Genomic DNA, 21,393 nt, shown 5'->3' on the forward strand with positions numbered 1-21,393 from the left:
ACCATATGACTGAGTCCTAAAACATGAACAGAAATGTTTGGGGCCACTTCTAGGTTTGGCCCAGACAAACCTCCTTGTCTTGATCCTCAATCTCTCATACCCTCTACTGGTCAAATGGAGAAGGCTCCAAGCACCTAGAGGTGAGCAAAGTCACAAAATTTCACCCTTGAATGACTGGGTGAAGCAAGAGCCTCCTTGCCAACTCACACTGAGCTGTGACTTGAGTGACACGTAAACATGTATGGTGTTAAGCTACTGAGGTTTTGGGTAGTGACAGCAGTGAACCTACACTAACACAGTATTATTGTTGTTACTCTATCATCATAGTTTTCATTATCAATGGCACAGCTATAATGGATTGAAAGTGTACTAATAGGAAATACATACCTATATTATTCATTTCTCATTATGAGGTAGGTATTATCTGCATGCTACAGGTGACAAAAATCAAGGGTAAGAGATCAATAATCATTTCCTCCTCTGAATATTTATAGCATTTACAATCTGAAAGATTTACTTAGTAATTAATTATGACTTGCCTTATTATACACATTGCATTGATAGGTTAAGTAGTTTTCACTCCCGTAGTTAGTTGCTTTTTCTTGTACCTATAAATTATTTTCCTCATCTGGATAGAAAGCTGCTAAAAGGAGGGGTAGATCTTGTATCTTTAAATTCTGTATCACTTCACACATTGTATAAATACACAAGTTAATTAATTGATATATATTCTTTAAATTATCTCTATATAATGTGTGTGTGTGCGTATATATCTATATAGATATAGATAGATAGTGTTTTGGGCCACAGGCCTCTTAAGTATACCTGACCAAGAAAAATGGCTTATTTGCTATGAAGAGTTACTTAGTATGCTGTTTATTTCAGGCCCATCACTTAATGAGTATCATTAATGCAATTTTTCAATACTATAATTACATGCGTAAATGTACATACACAGTACAGTGGCTGGCATACATTCAATGATAGATAAATGATTGTTTCCCTTCTCCTCCATACCAATAGCTACTTTAAGTAGGGTCAAATGCTACTTGAAGGAAAAAAAAAGAAAAATGTTGTCAGTAAATAGAGGCTGATTTTCATTACAAAGAATAGTTTCCTGTCTGGGAGGAAGACTGTCTAAAATGTCAGGAGCTAGAGTCAACTGGAGATCAAACACCAGTTACAAGAGTATCCCATTTGTAAAAATCTGTGCAGGAACAGGAACTCTGGGCAAGCCGAGGAGCAGGGCTCACTCCTTCACCTTCACCACCAGTGAACTCAGAATGGTGCCTTGGGACCCACCTTCTATTTGCTCAATTACAATTCTGTAGGTCTGGCCACATGGGATTCCCTAGAGCCATGGTATCATTATTTGTGGCCAAACACTAAGGCACCCTCCTACAGCTTGCAGAGTATTTTTAATATTTTGTTCAAAAACAACACACCGGATTCTGAGGAAGATTTGTTCCTTTGGAGGCTGTTTGTTCGCAGCCTTCATTTACACACAGGACTCCATTTCCAAAGAATCTCATTAACATGATGAAGATACTGGCTTTCTTATGGTGATACTTCACAATAACCACATATAGCAATTCTGTGACACGATCTTTACATTAGCTAATTAATGTAAATATTTCAATTGTTGTTCATTTAAATATCCTGTTCCAAAAGTCTCTCCTCTTTAAAGAGTTCTTTCAGGATGAAATGGAACACGAATGTGGGTCAGTTACTTTATTTGGTACAATTAAAGTATATATTTGGACTTCTTACTCCTGCTCAGTAATCAATTGTAATATTTACTGTGTTGATGAAATTGGCTTCTCCTGGGGTAATTTTCCCTTTAACTTGTCCGTATCATCCTTAACGGCAGGCAATAAGGTTAATGCTATGATCAGCTATTACGTCGGCACATACAACTTTTGCTGCTGTTCAAATATAGCAACACAGAGTACACAACACCCAAGCTAGAAAAATACAGGTTTGAAAATTAGTGAATCAAACTCTGGATGATAACTTCTTTTAAAAATAATTATTCCTTAAAAATGTTTAACATAAATATTCTTTTTAAAATACTCAGTGAAAAAAGCCAATCTCAAAAGATCACATTTATGTAACATTCCCAAAACGACAAAATTATAGAGCTGGAGAACAGATTAGTGGTTGCCAGGAGTTAGAGACTGTGAGGGTAACAGGAATGACTGTACCTCGGAAGAGGCAGCACAGGGGAGATTTTTGCAGTGATGGAATAGTTCTGCACCTTGATTACTGTAGTGGTTACATGCATTGACAGATGAGATAAACTAACACAGAACTATACCCATACCTTATATACCAATGTCAATTTCCTGGCTTTGCTACTGGGCTATAGTTAGGTAAGATGTAATCAATGGGAGAAACTAGGTGAAGAGCAACCAGGACCTCTCTGTACTATCGTCACAATTTCCTGTGAATCTTGAATTATTTTAAAATTAAAAGTTAAAGAAACAGCTAAATGTTGGATTATAAATATATTTCACAGAATAATTTATTCATCCTATAAGATTATAAATAATACCCAAGCCTATGCAAATATATTTTATCATCTGATTTTCCATTTTGTATACAAATGAACTACCAATTATCTTGACAGAGGCAAGGAGAGAGTGAAAATGGAGTAGGTTTTAGAACTGGTTTTGCTGTCAGGATGCATACTGTTCAGGACAATGTAACATGGACCACTTTGGCAGCCAACATCTGGATGTCTTACAAAGGGCAGGTAGTATACAATATGTAAAAAATAAGAGCATGTATTTAAAGACTTATTTTAAAATCTGTAAGATTCTGCCATTAAAAAAATAGAGAGCCATGAAATAGTATACTTTGAATATTACAACCTATTTGTGGTATCAAGATCCCATTGAGCATATGATTATATGCAATTTGCAAAATGCATCATTAGACTTATGTGATTATCAAATATGAGATTTATTTTCTTATGTACACATGGCAATCATTTCTACAATTCAAACATCTCTCTGGCTAAATTAATATAAATTGCTGCAATGTGCCAATAATAAATGAGACAAAAAGAATTCCAGAAGCCAGTGTAATTAAAGCCAGTGTAAGTTATTTTCACTAGGGCTTTAGACAGAGATCTTTTTATCACTGACTAAAATGTAACATTCTGGGACTACATCAAAAACATGACTCCCCGATTCCCTGTATCTCACACCTAAGCTGGCTCAACACTGGTTCATCATGACTCGGAATCTAAAGAGAGGCTGGCAGCACTTCATAAATACCTTCCTGTTCGCTCCTTTCTACAGTGATGCAATTTGACCTACATTTCCAGTGCCCATTGAAACTTCGTAGGAGGGGGAAGAGGAGAGTTTTTCATTTCTCCTACCCTCTGATTAACTAGGACAGCAAATGCCACTCAAGGGACTGCTACTGGGCAGAAGCAAAGGGGGAAGAAAGTCATGCCAGTAGGAAATTCCACAAGAGAACATTTAGAAATACTGCATTCTCTGATTCTGCAAACAAACTGTCATGGCTTTACAAGACAACAGCAAGGAAATTGCCCCACTTTACACCATAATCATCCTAGAACACCATGGGCTGTTTTATTTACTTCAGGCTCCCAGCATGATGAAAATTAAACTTGAACTATAGATTAATCTTTGCCACAGTCTTTTTTTAAAAATAAACTTTTAATTTTAGAATGATTTTTAAGTTTACAGAGAAGTTGTAAAGATTAAACAGAGTCCCTATACACCCCACCCCGTTTCCCCTATGGTTCACCTCTTAGTGTGCCATATTTGTCATAACTAATGAACCAATACTGACACATTACTATTAACTGAAGTCCATAGTTTATTCAGATTTCCTTAGTTCTTGCCTAATGTCCTTTTTGCACTCCAGGATCCCATCCACATCACATTACATTTAGTTGTCATGTCTCCCTTCTCCTCCTCTAGAACATGTCAGTTTCTCAGACTTTCCTTTTTTGATAACCTTGACAACAGTTTTGAGGAGTACTGGTGAGGTATTTTGTAGAAAGTGCTGAATTGTTTGTCCAGTGTTTTTCTCAGGATTATAATGAGATTCTTGGATTGGGGGAGGAAGACCACAGAGCTCAAGTACCACCCTTGTTATGTCATGTCAAGTGTTCATTTGTCACTGTTGTTGTCAACTTGATCAACTGGCTGAAGTAGTGTCTGTCAGGTGTCTCCCCTGTAAAGGTTCTCCCTCCTCTTTCCATAGTGTACTCTGGGGAAGGAAGTCACTGTGCAAGGCCCACATTTAAGGGATGGGCAGTTATGTTACACTTCCTTTCAGGGGATTATCGACAAAAATCGTTTGGAATTCTTCCACAAAGAAAATTTATCTATTCTAATTTGCTTTACTTATTCAATCATTTATTTGTATCAGTATGGACTCAGGGGTATGTGCTTTACATTATTATTTTGCTATATATATATATATATATTACATATTATATATATTTTATTAGTATTTATTATAGGTACATTATATATTTTTTATTTATATTTATTTTATATCTTGGGTTATAATTTAAAACTACATTATTTAGTTAAATCATCCCAGCTGTGACCACTGGGCACTCTTTCAGGCTCCTGTGTCCCTTTGACATACCTCATCATTCATTGTGTGTTGTGTATGTGTGTTTTGTTTCATCACTTTCTTGCTTTCTGGCATTAGAATACCCTCCAGGCTGATCTTGCTTATTCCCTGCCCCAGCCATAGAATTAAGTCATGTGTCGTTCCTTTTATTGGAAATGGTATTAGAAACCAAGATCTGGGAATTGGGGCTTATCAAAGTCTTTTAATGTTTGACACTTCTAAATTTCTGTATGAACTACTTGCATAGTAAATCAACACAATTATCCCATTAAGTATCTTCACTTTGTGGTATAACATGCTAAATCATGAAGAGGATGCTTAGTAATCAAACTACCATCTGACTGGCCAAACTTTCAGGTTTGATATGACAATAAATGCCTATTGCAAAGAAAGTTCCGGGGCAGGGCGGGGTGGGGTGGGGGGCGGCAGTGGAGAAACAGAATGAACTTTTTTTTTTTTTTAAATGCAAGAAGGTCTCCTCTTTTCTCTCCCTCCCCCCCATTACCATTATATGGTACTTCTTTTATGTCAGCTCTTAATTACCTGAGTTAAAGGAAAACAGAAATATCAGATCTATCTATGAAATACATTGATGATGACCAATGACAGCAGCTACACTTTCCTATTTATGGTCTGAATATTTTAAGGTTACACATAGTTTATCTTAACTGAGACTAAACTAATCAGCCCAACACAAGGACAGAGCTAGGAGCTTCCTGGGCATCAGGGGTTACCTAATGGGAAACAAACAGATTTCCATAGATAACTGAACCTCACAGAATGGAGTTAATCACATGCAACACACACAGGAAAATTCTTCACCTCAGACTCCAGCCATTAGTCTGTGTAAACAGACTATGCTAATAAAATAGTTAGTGACCTCACCCCCCGCCTTTTTTTTTTAAATAGAAAATAGGCTGGAGCCAGCACCTAATGCTGATTTTCTGTCATCTTTTTCTCACTCAATCTGATTAAGATTTATATTCAGTAAACATTTCTTGAGCCTCTTCTGTGCACTAGACAGCACACTATGCCTAGTGCTTCCAATTAATCCTATAGATTCAAAAGAAATTAGCTCTGTTCCCATTTTTCCCTCCCAGCAGAGTTGTTGAAGTTGTTGGAAGATAAGTCAGGCCTTGACAAAGCTGAAGGCACAAAACGGTTTGGAGAAGCACATGGTTTAGTGTCTACTTCCAGAGTTGTCTTATAACATCTTAGAAAAGATAATAACCTCCTATCTGTAAAATAGATATAATCAAACCTACTTCTCAGGGAGAATGCATGGAAAGCAAAGCCCCGGCCCACACTATGGATTCTGTAAGAATTAGCCTGTGTTCACGCTTTACGTTTCATCATAATCACATCTAGGAAACACTAGGACTGTCCAACTAGGGTGTGCCATTGCCTTTTTTTCATTGCCAGTTTTACTATCTTTGTAAACCCTAAAATCATGATCTTTAAAAAAAAAGTCAATTCCTATGCCCCAGTCAACCTGTCTTTGATAAGTAAACGATGCCCATTCATTCAAGAGGCACGGACCAGAATGGACAGGAAATATTAACGAGAACAGCTAACAATGCCTGAAAGCTTATTTTGTGCCAGACACTGTGTGGATGCAGCACGCCAGGCCTATGAAATAGATATTTTAATTGTCCCTAATTTCCAAATGAGAAACTGAGGCTAGAGAGGTGAAGTAACTTGTGCACAGGTGCCACCCCTCTGGGCTAGGCATACTCTTACAGAAAAACCATAACCAACAATAACAGAATTATATCAAACAACTGAACATAAACATCTGTCCCTTACCTCACACTGGTGCTTCCTTTTCAAACACTGTTGCACTAGGTGCTACAGTGGAACGAAAGAATCAGCTAAAACGTATCCTTTGCTACAAAGATGCAAACTGAGAGAGCTTTGGACACTTCTGCCCCCAAAGGGACTCCAAACTGAGACTTCCTACTTCCAAAATATTTTCAATAAATAAAACCCATTGAGGTCTCCCTACAGCATTTTACAGAAAGTAGCAACTCCCTGGCTCAGTTTGCAAGGCGCTTCACTCTTTGGCCCCAGTGATTGCCTCAGGGCACTCATACTACAGGCCACTTCTAGATGCAGCTAGCTTCTTCAGGGCTCAAGTCATTACCTCTCCATCTAAACGGAGTTAATCACACACACTGATTCCCTAAAACTGGTTTAAGAGATCTCCAGCTGGCTTCCTCATTCATGTTAACATTCCCAACCTGGGCATCCATGCTACCTTGTATCAAGGACCTTCTCCCCTCCTGGATTTACCCCCAGGACAATCACAGGCCTGGAAAAGAGCAATCAGTTTTTGGAATTAGATCAGGATTTAAATCCTGTTTTCTACTTAACAAACTATGTGACCTCAAGCAAATCAGTTCACCTCTCCCGATGAGAATTAATGGAGGAGATAAGACCAATAAAGCAGAGTGCCTAGCACATACTAAGTGCCATTATCACCATTATCCCCATTCTACAGATAAGAAATTGAGTCTCCAAGTGGTGAAATAACAAAGGTCACAGAGCTGGTGAGTGGTAGGGGCCAGGGCTTGAAACCAGTTTTTTCCTTCCTTCTACAACTCTTTATTGAGCACCATGCTTGGCACTTAAGGACATAACTGTGAAACAGACAGACAGGTACCTTGCTCGTGGTGCGTACATTCTGCTAAGGAAGACAGCCATCGAAACTTTACACAAATAAGTGGAAAGGTGCTTGAAGGAGTAAAAGCAGGGTACCTGAATACATATGGGTTTGACAGAAAGTAACAAGATCCGTGGAATTTGTCTGGAAGGTCAGGGAAGGCTTCTATGAAGAGGTGGCATTTAAACTGGGATCAGGAGGGCCCAGGAGACAGAAGAGGTGTTCAGAGATGAGGGTGGCAGCACACTCTCCAGGCAAGGGAAACTCAAGAGAAGAGACTCTGAGAAAGCATGTCATATTCGAGGAACTAAGAGGCCAGAGCACCTGAGGAGGCTGGAGAGGTAGGTGGGGCCAGAGCAGAGGACCACAGTAGAACATGGTAAGGATTCTGGATGTCATCCATCACTGAGGCAACGGTAAGGCACCAAATGATTGGCTGCCCTTGATGAAACAGTAGTAAAATGCTTATTTTGACCCCAGCTCCCTGAGGTCAGGGCCATTTGGTATCTTTTTATCATCTGTACTTCTAGGACACAGCAAGTATACTTTCGATAAATATTTATGAGCCATATGAAAGAATCTTTGGGAAGACAAACCACGTCTCCCTCTTTTTTTTTTTTTTTTTGTGGTACGTGGGCCTCTCACTGTTGTGGCCTCTCCGTTGCGGAGCACAGGCTCTGGACGCGCAGGCTCAGCGGCCATGGCTCACGGGCCCAGCCGCTCCGCGGCATGTGGGATCTTCCCGGACCGGGGCACGAACCCGTGTTCCCTACATCGGCAGGCGGGCTCTGAACCACTGCGCCACCAGGGAAGCCCACGTCTCCCTCTTACTAAGTCCACAGCTGATGTTTCTATTAAAGTTCCTATTGCTGATTATTATTAGATGGGTGTGAACCTCTTTTCACTGTTTGGTCATAAGTTTCTGGAAAGCAGAGTAAATATCTTATTTATTTTTCTATCTCTCAAAGCCAAACAACAGTTATGGATTGAAACATATCCTCTTTTAACAGCTAAAAATCTCTTCTTCTATTTCTAGATTGTCTGAGTAAGAATCTCCACCCTACCTTAGTGAAATAGATCTGAAGGGATAATTGGCAAGGATAAAAAAAAAAAAAAAGCTCTGCTTTCTTTTTGCAGCTTAATTTTAACAACAAAAACCCATCTCACCAATGTGTGATTGAAATTACTATTTTTATATTTTAGGATAAATCACTTGTACAGTTCGCATGCATTTTTTTCTAATCTTAGTTTAATTTTAACCAACAACAAAATGCCCCAACAGAAGGTCTTTCAGTGATTTTCCAATTCTTCTGAGAATTGTTCACATTCTCTCTTTGAATATTTAATAACTCTGATAAGGGTAGGGTAACTGTTTAGGCTACTTATATTAAAATATATAACTGAGTCATAACCAATAGCTCATATACTTGAGGGTTTATTTTGGGATTTCAGGAGATGAGGATGATAAGATAAAATGATGAAACTGGGATTATGAATATGCTACTAGGTTGTGCTAGTAATTTTCTGTTTGATCCTTTTTCCATCCCCAGACCAATTTTCCGCCATTCTGGCCCTGCTCTGTGCCCCAGAGGCTGACCTCTATGGGTAGCATCACTAGGTTCATGCAGTCAGGCTTCCAGGTGGGTTTGGCCAATAGAAGGCACTGGAAGGAGATCAAAGAGGGAGGAAAGAAAGTGGGGGAGGGGAGTGTTGCTTCTTTATTCTCTCCCTGGTCTGGGCTGCATTTTCTGGCAGTGGCTGAATCCCTCCAGGGCTATTACGCCTGTCAGACAGCCCCTCCTCTTTGGCTCTAGCTCTCTCTTTGGACTCGAGGAATGAATGCTATTTCTTCTCTTTGCTCCTTTGCACCTAGCAGTGATAACAGCTTCCCATTGCTGTTAGTTTCTGGGTGACAGGAACCCCATGTCACCCTTAACTCTGCCCACTCTCTGAAAATTACCCCTTCATTAAAGTCCTGAACCATCAGAGTTGGACTCTGTTTCCAGCCAGAACTAAGAATTCAAACCAGACTTGTAAAACCAGTAGTCTCCCTCCTTTGCATGTGAGCAGTTATCACAAAGGTTATTCATTTTCCAGAGCAATTCCTTCACACCAAGCACTGCATGTAAGCTCTTAGGTTTCTCAGGCAGAAGTGACACCTTTTAAACTGGTCAGTTCAAGAGAACATGAGAGGGCGCTCTTGAAAAACAGCTGGCAGAATGGAGGGGCTGACACGTAACAATTCTCTAGGCAGGAGTCTGCTACATGTGAAAAATAAAATGTTTACAAAGAGATGCCACCTCCTCCAATTTCTCCCTGGGTTTCCTCTCCCTGAGGGCTTTGGAATCAAAGTCAGCACTGTATTTTCACACTGAATACCCAGAAGTTGTATCACTGCCTGGGGAAGTTGTCCTGTGTGTCACTTCACTTTGCTATTTTCTCAGACCTGAGGATCTGCTTACCACTAGCCAAGGCACACAGAAAGAAAAGCCAACCATCTTGTATTACTAGCCACCTGCCTGTGACCTTTCCTTCTTTCTCTCTTTCACAGGGTACGTCTGCACTAGGCAAAAGATGAACAGGATGAGAAATTCTGCTTTGCTCAGCCTCGCTTGTCTCTTTAACAGAGCTGACCAGATTAGCACTTTTCCAATGGCAAGGACTGGCATATGCTTATACCATAATCTGCTCTGAGCTCCTTCGGATTTTTTTACCAAGGCGACTGGATTTGAGGTTAGATGTTAATTGAAATCACCTGGGAGTCTCTAAACACTCCACCTTGCTTTCACTTGGCACGACTACCCTGGAGGTTACTATATTTCTGAATATTGGGGCATTCTTTTGATCAATCAAGAGCTGATTGAAAGAATCCTTCTAGGAGGTTGATAAGAATCCATGGGGCTTATGTCAACAAGCCACTCCAACAAAGACTCCAAATGTCTCTGTCTGCAACCAGCAGGCATTCAGAGCTGACAGCAAGAGTTGCTAAGATAAAGACAGGCAGATACACTACAGTCTGCAGAAAAGATGCTCTGCTACACTTCAGCAAAAGCTGGCCAAAAAGCAAGATAGCCCTCATGTCCCACCCCAGCGGGGAGGCCTCTCTCTTCAGCCTGAAGGAAACACTGAGAAGCAGTGGAATTAACAAAACTTGGTTCTCACTGTAGTATATCCATTTCTAACACTTGTTACCCTTAAGTGTTCATTTCAAAGGATATTTTATTGGCAAACTCTATAAGCAGCTAGGTGGACATACATGAAACGTTAATAGTGGCATCTCTAGGTAGTAGAAGTATGAGTAACTTTTATTTCCTTCTGTGTATTTGTGAAATTTTCCAAATTTTCTACAAACACCTCTGACTTATGCAAATCAGGGAAAAATTATTAAACAAAAACCTTATAAGCATTCTGGAATTTCAGCTTTCTGTAAGAACCAAGTTTATGTAATTCTTGAAACTCAAAATCCAAGTTACCTTTCTTAGCTTTTGTGTATTTTAACATTTTCAATACTACTTTTTATGAACTATGTTTTCAAATTAAGAAACTATTCTAAATGTAAAAAACAAGAATGATAAACTGGGTTTAATGTGTAAATTTTTTTCTGGGACACATCACAACCTTACCTGAGATAATTTAGACTCTTCAAGGTCAAAATTCACTATTTTCATACTCTGAAGCACTCCTAATACAGACGAAAAATGGAACTGTTTCTTTTTGTAAGAATACCACTCAATATCACATGCGTGATATCATAAGCAATGATATGGCTAAGAGACTACAGATAAAAAACAGACTGGTGTTTCTTGCACCACAAATGTTAGCCAGTAAAAACTTTCCAGTCTATAGCTGATTAACACTTGACACCAGCTCTCTGGAAAAGAAAGCTAATCGTTGCTGGCAGTCAGCTAAAGCAACAGACACACTCAGAAACCTGCCTACTATGACATCATCACTGCTGTTTACTATGACAACTGATTTTTCAATTCAGTGCCATTTACAGTTCTAAACAGAAAGCTGGAATATGTACTAGCTTTCTAGGAGCTACCTTTCTCATCACTATAATAGCTAAACATGTATTATTCACTGTCTTGTGTTGAAATAAATTAACAAGGAATCTTAGAAACCATAAACATCTTTACTAGCTTCAGGAAGCTAGTAAATTTGAACAAGTGACTCCATTTAAACTGTCCTAATGTAATGGCAAATGGTCTCTTTTCCAACTTCGATTTATAGTTATAACTACCAGAACAATAATAATCAGCAGGGTGAGGAGTGCAGGGAGCAGAGACTAGAGTCTTAAATATCTCCTCTTAAGAGCAGCTAAGAGGAGATATTTAATCTCCTTTTGTGTTCAGTATTTTAAATTTTAAGGATAAAAAAGTGAATAAAATACAAAGCAATGAAAAGTATGCATTTTTCAATGCAGAACTTTGTTAGCACTCTTCACGATTAAGTTCAAGGATCCTAAAGGGGGCTTCCCTGGTGGCGCAGTGGTTGAGAGTCCGCCTGCCGATGCAGGGGACATGGGTTCGTGCCCCGATCCCGGAAGATCCCACATGCCGCGGAGCGGCTGGGCCCGCGAGCCATGGCCGCGGAGCCTGTGTGTCCGGAGCCTGTGCTCCGCAACGGGAGAGGCCACAGCAGTGAGAGGCCCGCGTACAGCAAAAAAAAAAAAAAAAAAAAAAAAAAAAGGATCCTAAAGGTTAAAAATGTCTGCAAAAATGAGACCATAATACAAATTAGAAATGCAAGAGACCATGAGAAAATTAGATTTTTGACTAGTGTTGTTAACAGAACATGTTTAAAAGCTGTAGAAATCAGTGCCTGAAACCAATTAGAAAAAGAGAGATAATTTAAAAACTAGTGTTAAATGCTAAAACGAGGTTCTAAAGCTACAGAAAAGTCTTGGGACGTCTCTATGGCCAAACAAGAACCACCATATTGCCATTATGATCATGTTGATGGTTCAGACGACAATGAAACTTTAAAACCGAGGCGGAAAAGGCCTAACATACAATCCTGTTGTTAACAGAACACTGTCTGGAAACTTAATTAAACAAAAGCGTCAAGTGCTCCTCTCAAAATCTCTTGTAGTGACGGACCTGAAGAGCAGAAAACAGGGCAGACCATTTAAAAGAAGAGTCCAGGGGTTGGAAGGACAAGTGACTACACCAAAGGTGGTGATTACATCCTGGGGAAGTAAAAAAGGCCAGACTAAAGGGCTCCAAGAGGTACTTCAAAACCAGCTAATCATGGGAAGAAGAGGTGGGGTAAATCAGCGGCTTCTCCACTGGTTATCTGTGGGGAAATAAAAAGATGCTGGGACTCCAAAGCAAGAGTAAACAAAAGCGGCTGCAAATGACCAAGGAAACCATTAGATACCTCCATTACACACCAGTGTGCCCACAGTTAAGAGGTTAATCGTAGGTTCACCCATCTCTAATTCAGCCTGGGACCTTGAGTAACCGGATAAGGGGCTTCTGCAATTGGTAAACCACCATTCTAGAACTGCCCTCAGCAAAGGCATGGGTAATCAAAGTACCCAGGGGTTCTCCTGCCAACAGTCATATGCTGCAAGGGTAACTGCTTACCTTTTCTAAACCATATTCTCAGCTAAAAAACAGGGGAAAATATGCTCTTCTCTGACTTCAAAAGATGAGAGTATAAAACAGGAAAATATGTGAAAATGCTCTGAATAAAATCACATTGTATTTGCACATTTTGCTGATTGAAGCATGGTTTAACTTATACTCTAAAGGCTATATAAACATAGGTTGTCCCTTCAGCTTATAAGCTGGAAGGTCTAAAATGTTTATTTTAAGGTATTAGCAAGAATACAATGAAAGCAGCTAGACATTTCAAGAAGAGAGAGAAACAAACGCAGAACAGTTTGGGACATTTAGTGCAGAGGCCAGTAACAGTATTTATCTCACTGTGTCCTGAAGGGATCACTATGCACTGGGTAAAAATGTTCTTCACAGGGACTCTGTTACCAAAAAATGGTTAAATTACAGTCCATGTGCTTTTCTTCTAAAATATCAGGGAAATGCATACTGTTTTATAAAAGATTACCACATAAGAAATGGATAAATATGTTACTGCACTTTCAGTGGTAAGATTAGCTGAAATGGAAATAAGTGGTGTGGAACCACAAGATTGTGTCTCAAACTGGGGTTTAAGAGGCATGTAGGATTGGGAGGGAGCGAAGTGTTGCAAGTATTAAATGTGATAGATAATGCACAAAGTAACGCACACACAGAGGCCCACAAATGTTTAGACCGTGGACGTCCGTGGTTTTACCAGCCCTGCGTCCACATAATTGTTATTGGATAACAATTATCCAATGATAATTGCCCCAACAGGTACTTTCTTGGTGAGGCAGGAACCAAGGCACCTGCCAGCACGCAGTCTGAGCCTGAGAGAGACACACTCAATAGAGAGAGGGGTTAAAAACAATTGGAGAAGTTATGAAGTCGGGCACACCGAGGACACTCTCCACCGAGTCCCGCTACGTGGATCCCTGAAGCTGCTCTGGATCTGATCCATTCTGAGGTCTGGTTCTTCAGCTCTATTGTCAATGCTGAGAGCTACACCACATCCTTCCAGCAACTTCCTTTTCACTTAAAGTGGCCAGATTTAGTTTCTGTTGCTTACAACCGAAGACCTTTAGCTGATTAGTCATTATTTTGAGTCTAGAAGATGCAATTTGCTCAGAGATTTGGGAGATAAAATTTAATTTGATTGGCAAGTAATTTAGACTTAATTTTATGGTAAAACAAAGGCATGCATCATGGAGTAGAATACAAAATTCATGTCGAATTTTAAGATAATGGATTGTTCTTTTGAGATTGTTAAAGATCTGCTTCCTCCCACTTCTCACTCTCTCTCCCTGCCCCATGCAAGTGTCTTTAGCAAGGGGTTTAAGAAGCACTGGTACAGAGATTAACTTTCCTTAACTTTTAGGATTTGATCTCAGGCCAGGCAAGACCTGTGGAAGAACTGCCCTGCCCTAACTGTAAGCAAAAAAATGATCACTGTTTTAAGCCACAAAATTTTGGAGCAGGTTATTATTACTCAGCAATAGATAACTGATAGATGTGCTTCATGAATTATCATAATATGTCTACATTCTTTTATTCCATGCATTTCCTAAAGTTTCCTAGGAAGGAACTCAACACTCCAGTGTTTCCAAATAACTGTCACAGGCAGATGTGGTTACACTTCTCATTCTTTACAGCCAGGTCAATGCTTCTAATTCCACAGAAACAATGAAATGTACCTCAGTCAGAATACAGAGGTTTAGGCAGGAGGTAGAACATACTCCAAAGCCCAGCTAACTTAGGTGAAAATAAAGTGAAAATTTTCTCCAATTATCATAGTTATACCACAAGGATGCAGGTACAAACAGGATTGAGCTGGAATTGAAGGTAACTGGCTAAGAGAAGAAAAATGAAGCAAAATTGCTATGTCTAAAAACTTAGTCTAAAAACTAGAGAACTCAAAACAGATTCTCCCTGTAACAGTTTCTCTGCCTGGAACCGCCTTCCATATAAACTTGAAAAATGAGCAAAACCCTCTTTTAAAAGTTCACCCCATACTATCTAGAGAAAATGCTTGCTTTAGGTTACCATCCATTCAACAACGATTTACGGAGCACCAGCTCTATGCCTGTGAGCCCCTGAGCACTGCTTTTTTTTTTCCTCCTTCTTCTTTTGTTTGATAGTGATACCAGGGTAAAGGGAGCATGACTGGGTGAAACTAGACCACACACCTGTCTTGGTCGAGGTAACTGGTCTGGTTAGAGGGTTTAGGCTGATGAATGCAGCAAACAAGGCTCTGCCCTCATGCAAACCTATGTGTAGAAGGGGGAGACATCAGTAGCTATGTCACCCTTATCAGCACTATTATCACTAGCATTACTGTTATTATCATGCCCTCACCCCTTCCACCGCTTCTTCCTCCTTAGGTACTGCTAAGTATCTGGCACACTCTGCTAAGCACTTATCACTTCATCTTCACAACAGCTTAGCATGGTATTACCCACATTTTACAGATGAGGAGACTGAGTTCTAACTGGACAAGAGCGACACAGAAAGTGTTGGAGCTCATGCTTTTAACCACTAGCCTATACTCCCTCCATGCATATGAATTCCTTACAGTTTTATAAGAATTTCAACAGGGGGAAAAGAATCCTTCACAACAAGAAATGAGGCACAACATACTCTCTTTATCAATACCTATGCGTCTGTGAGTGTTTTCAGTGAGTTTCTTCTAAAAACTGACATTTATTTAGTCCTGTATGGAATTTTTTCTTTCCTGCTAGAAGAGTCTGGAAAATAGTCTTGCTTATTAGTAATATAGAAAACATCTTTAAAGGCATATGAGAAAGCATATTTCACTTCTCATTCAATACAACACAGACCATGAGGGAATGAGGCCTCATTTAGCCACATATAGGAGATGTTTTCCATTAGTATGTGTATTCTTTAATAACTTTATCATTTTTTCCTCATTATAAAAGCAGCACGTGCTACCTAAAACAAACAAACAAAAAAGCATAAAGAGAAAAGATCATCCACAATATTATTACCTAGAGGTAACAAGCTCTTATTAGTATTTGGTGTACATCTTTCCAGATACTTTCTTTTAGGTTTCTATACACAGGGCTTTCATCCACCTTAAAAATCACACATTAAACATATTCTCAGGCTATCCTCTGTTTTCCTGAACATCATTCCCATGTCAATAAATATCAACTCGCATCATCCTGTTTAAAGATTGCACAGTATTTTATTTCACTGTATGGATAAGCTCTAATTGACTTAATCAACCCTTTATTAATAGGCATTCAGATTACTTTCTGTGTTTTGCTATTACAAAAACCAGGGCAGTGAGGAGTCTGGCACACACATCTAGGCACCCTTGACTGACTGGTTCTTTAAGATAAATTCCTAGACGTTGGCTTCCCATTTTATTTCATGACTTTGTTGGATTCATATTGCCCCAAGTGTCATCCAGAAAATATGTACCAAATTTACCTTTTTCAAAAGAAGGAAACCCTTAAATGTTAAGCGTAATAACATACTTTACATTTCTAACATTTAGATTAAATGGCCAAGAACTTTAAAACTGCAATTTATCACTAAGTACCTAAAATATCAATTCAGGCCTCTGATATTGCATTAGGTTTACATTTGGAGGAGGAAAATTCTAAAATACTCAATTAGTGGGTTTTACTTCCAGCATAATGTGGTTTTGAAAAGTTAAACTCCAAAAAGAACATATTTGCTGCAAAACAAGCAATTAGTAGATAATTCTAAAAGGCAGGAAGAGAAGTAAAAAATAATTATAGCAACCAGTAGGTCACCAAATCTGCATCCTATACAATGGCCAAGAGAAAAGGGTCAAGAGAGAGAAAAGGTGAAAACTAGAAGAAGCGACTCTCAGAGCTTCAGTGACGGCCGGATGAAATTACACACAGACATATACATCTACATGCTCTGTACACACCAATCCTGGAGCTAATCTCCAGGGGTTAGAACACAAGAGGAATCTTTGTGTGCTTTATTTGAGCAAACATCATGCAGAGGGGGGTGGAGGAGGCTGCATACAGGTAAGAGCAGCTCCTTAGCAGCTTGAGGCCTAGTATCAATTACTTCCCTTCCAGGGCACAGGGAGGGTAACAGGAACTTGAGGCGTAAGACAGCTCCAAAGGCACTGATTCCCTTCAAAACCATGACACAGGACAGGGCTCACTCATCAAGCTCTACAGAAAACTGGGCGAAATGAGAACATTTTTAGCAATAAATAATTTGCTGGTGAGTACAATGCGTGTGCTAAGAAGGTAAGGCCACACACCAAAACTAATAACAACTAACTGCACTGGAGTCTCATGCTAATGTGGAGGATGGGGGCATTAGATAAAGTCTGCATACCAAAAGCACTGAATACTTGAGATGGCAAATCGCTGCAGGGAGTGCTGCTTGGTGACTTCATAAACCTATAGGACTTCCGGGTCTTCTCAGCAAGGGGGTCAGCAAACTATGGCCCATGCATGGGTCAAATCCAGCCTCAGCCTGTACACACCGTGAGCTGCTGCCTGTACACAACATTTTTAAATGGTTGAAAAAAATTTTTTTTAATATTTCGTGGCATATAAAAATTATATGAAATTCAAGCATCAGTGTCCACAAAGTTTTACTGGAATGCAGCCATGCCAACTCAACTTTTGTCTATGGCTGCTTTCTCCATGCACTGACAGAGTTGGAAGGTGTGACGGGGACCTGGGTGGCCAGCAAAGTTGAAAACATTTACTACCTCATCCTTTACAGAAAGTTTGCTGATCTCTTTCTAGACCATAAAATCAAGTCATTTTTGAATGGTTCACAGCTCTGAACCTTGGTGCATGCTTATTAGTTTGGCTCTGACATACCCAGGATTTAGACATAGCCTGCCAGCCTAACAGAGAATGCAACCCCATTGTTAAGAAGAGTAGACAGGTCTAATAGGACCTATAGATGCTGGGGTACCTACCCATGGTAACCAGAAAGATGTGAAAGGCTTTTCTGAATTGAAAGCAGGATGGTCCCAGAAGGTTTATGTGGGAATGAGTATGATTAAAGGTTTTCTCTTTGAAAGAACGTATGAGCTATGTCCTTCTACAGATGAGAATAAAACCATCCTCAAAAGGGCTACCACCTTTGAGCACTTACTAGGGGCCTATGACTGAGCAAAGCCTTTTGCTTTTCTTATCTCATTTAATGGTCATCTTTTCTAGACTCTGAGAGGCTGGCTGGCTGGCTCAGGAAATGGGAATCAAGTCCAGGTTCGAGTCTAAAGCCTGTGTTCCTAACCACTCTCCAACTTGAAAGCAAAGGGCAAGAATGCTCACCAGGAATAAATGAGAGGGAAAGGGAAAGACCACAGGAATAGCGGAAGCAAGTTTATTTTTATGGCCATGAGCATTTCATTCATCTCTCTCTTCACTCATAATATCCTCTCTTCCTTCGGTGTTTAAAGAAAGGAAAATACAATTCTCTTCTTCCAGAATCTTTGCAGGAGAGCAGTAGAGAGTGGAACTGAATGAACCATTCACTCCAAGAAATGGTTGTCAAGCTCAAGCCTCTGCTTATCGACCATCAATGTATTTGGTATAAATTTTTAAGTATAATTGAGAAACAGCCACAATGCACCTAGGGCTAGCATGTCAAGCCCTTTATGTGTATGCATGGCTTATCAACTGACAGACAAGTTTGCTGTGGGAACAAAATAGCAGTGCTTTTGCACCCTTAAGACCACATGACTAGGTTAAGACAACTTTAAAAGGCAAGTGCTGAGCACAAAGATCTACTTTTTCTTATTTTTTTTCTCTTAAGAATTCTTCTAACTCCCATTTTATTTAATAAAAACATATATCTCTCATTAGGAGGGCCCAGGACCTCTCCTATATAACTATAGACCCCTCCCCAGAAAAATACACATACACAAAAAAGATTAGGTCACAACTATAGGGGGTGCAGTAATCTCTTGAAGCCCACTCATGACTCCTTGAGGTCCACAGACAGCCAAAATAATCCTAGCTCTAAAAGCATATTACGAAATGCCTGTTTTACAGGACCAGGGTAAAGACCACAGAGCTAGCTCTCATCATCTTTTATAGTTTCAGAGGATAATATTAAATAAATACTCAAAGAAACTTCCTTAACTAGACTCTCATACTCTCAAAAAACAAATCTAATGACTTGAGTAAATCACCAAACCTAAAGTCATACATGTTCAAAGTCCAAATCAGTTTTCTTATAGTTTAAAATCTGCTACTTCTTTCTGCTCACAGAGATTTCCCTAGGAAAGGAAGAAATGTTAGTATGGCATAGAGCTTGAGTCTCTTCTACTTTAACATTCATGAACATGTGAATATATAATAAACTGTATAAAAGAAAACCACTTGTAAGATTTATTAAAAGATGTTCTCTCACTATATATGAGATGGAGAAAAGTCAATTAAAAGAGTGCTTAAATGTTCAACACAAAAGATCTGTGTCAATGCAATTGCCAGTTATGCGGCTGACAAAGCAGATTTTTTCAAGTTCAGAAAGGCTCAAATTTTGCTGTTTCCCACCACTTGAGTCAAGAATGTTCAGAAATGTTTATTTTCAGGTATACCTCAAACTTTAAAGTTTTTCCAATCTCTCTTGGTCTTATTACTTCAGAAAATCCCTGGCACTGCCCAACAAAATACAAAATGAATTTATAAGTGTTTCGCCAGGACTCCATCTACGAATGATGGATAGCCTGCCTCGTGAAAATTTAAGTTACAGGGAGCAGTGATACTTTCCCATCAACAACATTAAAGATTATTTTAAGTCACTAGATACTGTTTCCAAATCAGTATTATGATGATACAGCCAAGTAACAAGTAACTTAAAAAGAACACCCTTTCACCACTTGACTATTACTTTTTTTTTTGACTATTACCTTTTAAACAACAATGATCCCCTCCAAAATGCCACTTGGGATAGACAGTCAACTGACAACTCAACTTACAATATGTAGTACTTAAGATTTAAAGTAATTCATCTTTTGGTTAGAGTGTCTTCTCTGCCTCTAAACCAAGAAAATGAACAGGATCCCAAACCCATGCACAGCCAGCATTTAGGCCAATATTTTTTCAAAACCAGGAGAGATTTCTCACGGTGGGGGAGGGTAAGTTATACCTCAAAATATTCACTCAAGGTAATTTTTTTTTGCCTTTGTGCTAAAAGTCAAAGGTGCTAACTCTTTAGAGAACTGTTGAAGAGCATTACTGAAGTTTAGACTTCATATATACGAATAAAATTCCATGCATACTGATTTCTCGCTAGAGGTGATACACCCTTCACTGTCATACATTTGCATATACAGCTCTTCCTCTACAACTAAGAGAAAACCGGGAGAATGAACCCAATTTGCTTAAGGAAACTGAAACAACCAAATCCATACTCGATAAATGCTTCATCCCTAATATGAAGAAGCGAGGTACCTGGGGGGCAGAAATATTGGAAAGTAACTCAATAGAACATCAAACCTGGGATGAAAACTCAGACCCGCTTCTTGCGGCTCACTGAATCGATCCCACTGGAGATCAAATCAGCCGGACTGCTGTTGCTCATTTCCTCTCGCCCCTCACCATCGAAATGTTGCCATTTGCGAGAAACCCATCGAAGTTGAATCAAAGTGACTTTTGGGAAAAGATACCAGTATCGCCGGCAGTGTGCTCCAGAAGTGTGTAACTCTACACACTAGGCATCGTTTCTCATCAAGCACCTCCCTCTCCCTTCACTTTCGACTTCCCCTTAAGATGGGGGCAGTTTTTGAAAATCACAGAAAAATAAATAAGAGCACCCCATCCCGGTCACCGACGGGGATTCCGGCGCCCAGGGAGGACGCCCGGCAGCCGGCTCCCAGTCGCTGCGCGAACTCCGCCCGCAGGTCGCTAAAGGTCTCGCGCCCCCTTTCCCAGCACCCGCCCGAGCCCCAAGGGGAAGGGGGCGGCCGCCGGGGCCGGAACCGCACCACCTGGAACCCGGGGCCTTTTTCGCTCGCCGGCCGCGCCCCGCGCAAGTGTCCGCGCGCGAGACCCGCCCCGGCGCGCGTGGGCGCCAACTTCGCGGGGACCCTCACGCCGCGCCCCCTCTGTGAACGGGCTCCCCCGACTCCCGGGCTCAGGCGGGCAGGGCGTCCCCTCCGCCCGTCCCGCCCTCCCCAGGAGAGCGAGCCCACCCCCAGCAGCGGTAGCGGGAAAGGGGCGGCGGGGCCGCGGTCGCCGTCCCCCGGGAGGCGCGGGGGGCTTGGGCCCCGCGTAGCCCCCGCCGCCCCGGCGGCGCCCGGGCGAGCTCACCTGGCGTTTGGCGGAGGCCTCCGGGGCGGCCTCTGGGCGTGGGCCGGACGGGGGCAGCGGGGGGCAGGGGGGGCGGCAGAGGCCGGGGCTGCACCGGGGCCGCCGCCACCGCCCGCCTGGCTTCGCCCCACACGCGCCGGCCGCGGCCGCCCCCGGGGAGTTCGGGGAGCGCGCGGAGCGCAGGTCCCGCGGCGGCGGCGGCGGCGGCGGCGGCGGCGCGGCGCGGCTCAGG

General features: G+C 40.9%; 1 protein-coding gene across 3 annotated transcripts in view; it reads right to left on the reverse strand.

Annotated features, from left to right (window-relative positions):
• ATXN7 (ataxin 7) overlaps nucleotides 1-21,298 on the reverse strand; it is a 132,824-nt gene extending 111,526 nt beyond the window's left edge. Inside the window, exon 1 of one of the 3 annotated variants that reach the window (XM_082639429.1) lies at nucleotides 21,162-21,298. The gene's annotated coding sequence lies outside the window, so the exon portion shown is untranslated. Of the gene's footprint in view, nucleotides 1-17,220; nucleotides 17,353-20,348; nucleotides 20,434-21,161 lie in introns of those variants that run through there. The other 2 variants (XM_082639430.1, XM_082639431.1) reach the window with 2 other exon arrangements.
• Nucleotides 21,299-21,393: the final 95 nt, after the last annotated feature.

Source organism: Mesoplodon mirus (assembly GCF_964341445.2).
Source record: "Mesoplodon mirus genome assembly, chromosome: 12".
Classification (NCBI taxonomy): Eukaryota; Metazoa; Chordata; class Mammalia; order Artiodactyla; family Ziphiidae; genus Mesoplodon; species Mesoplodon mirus.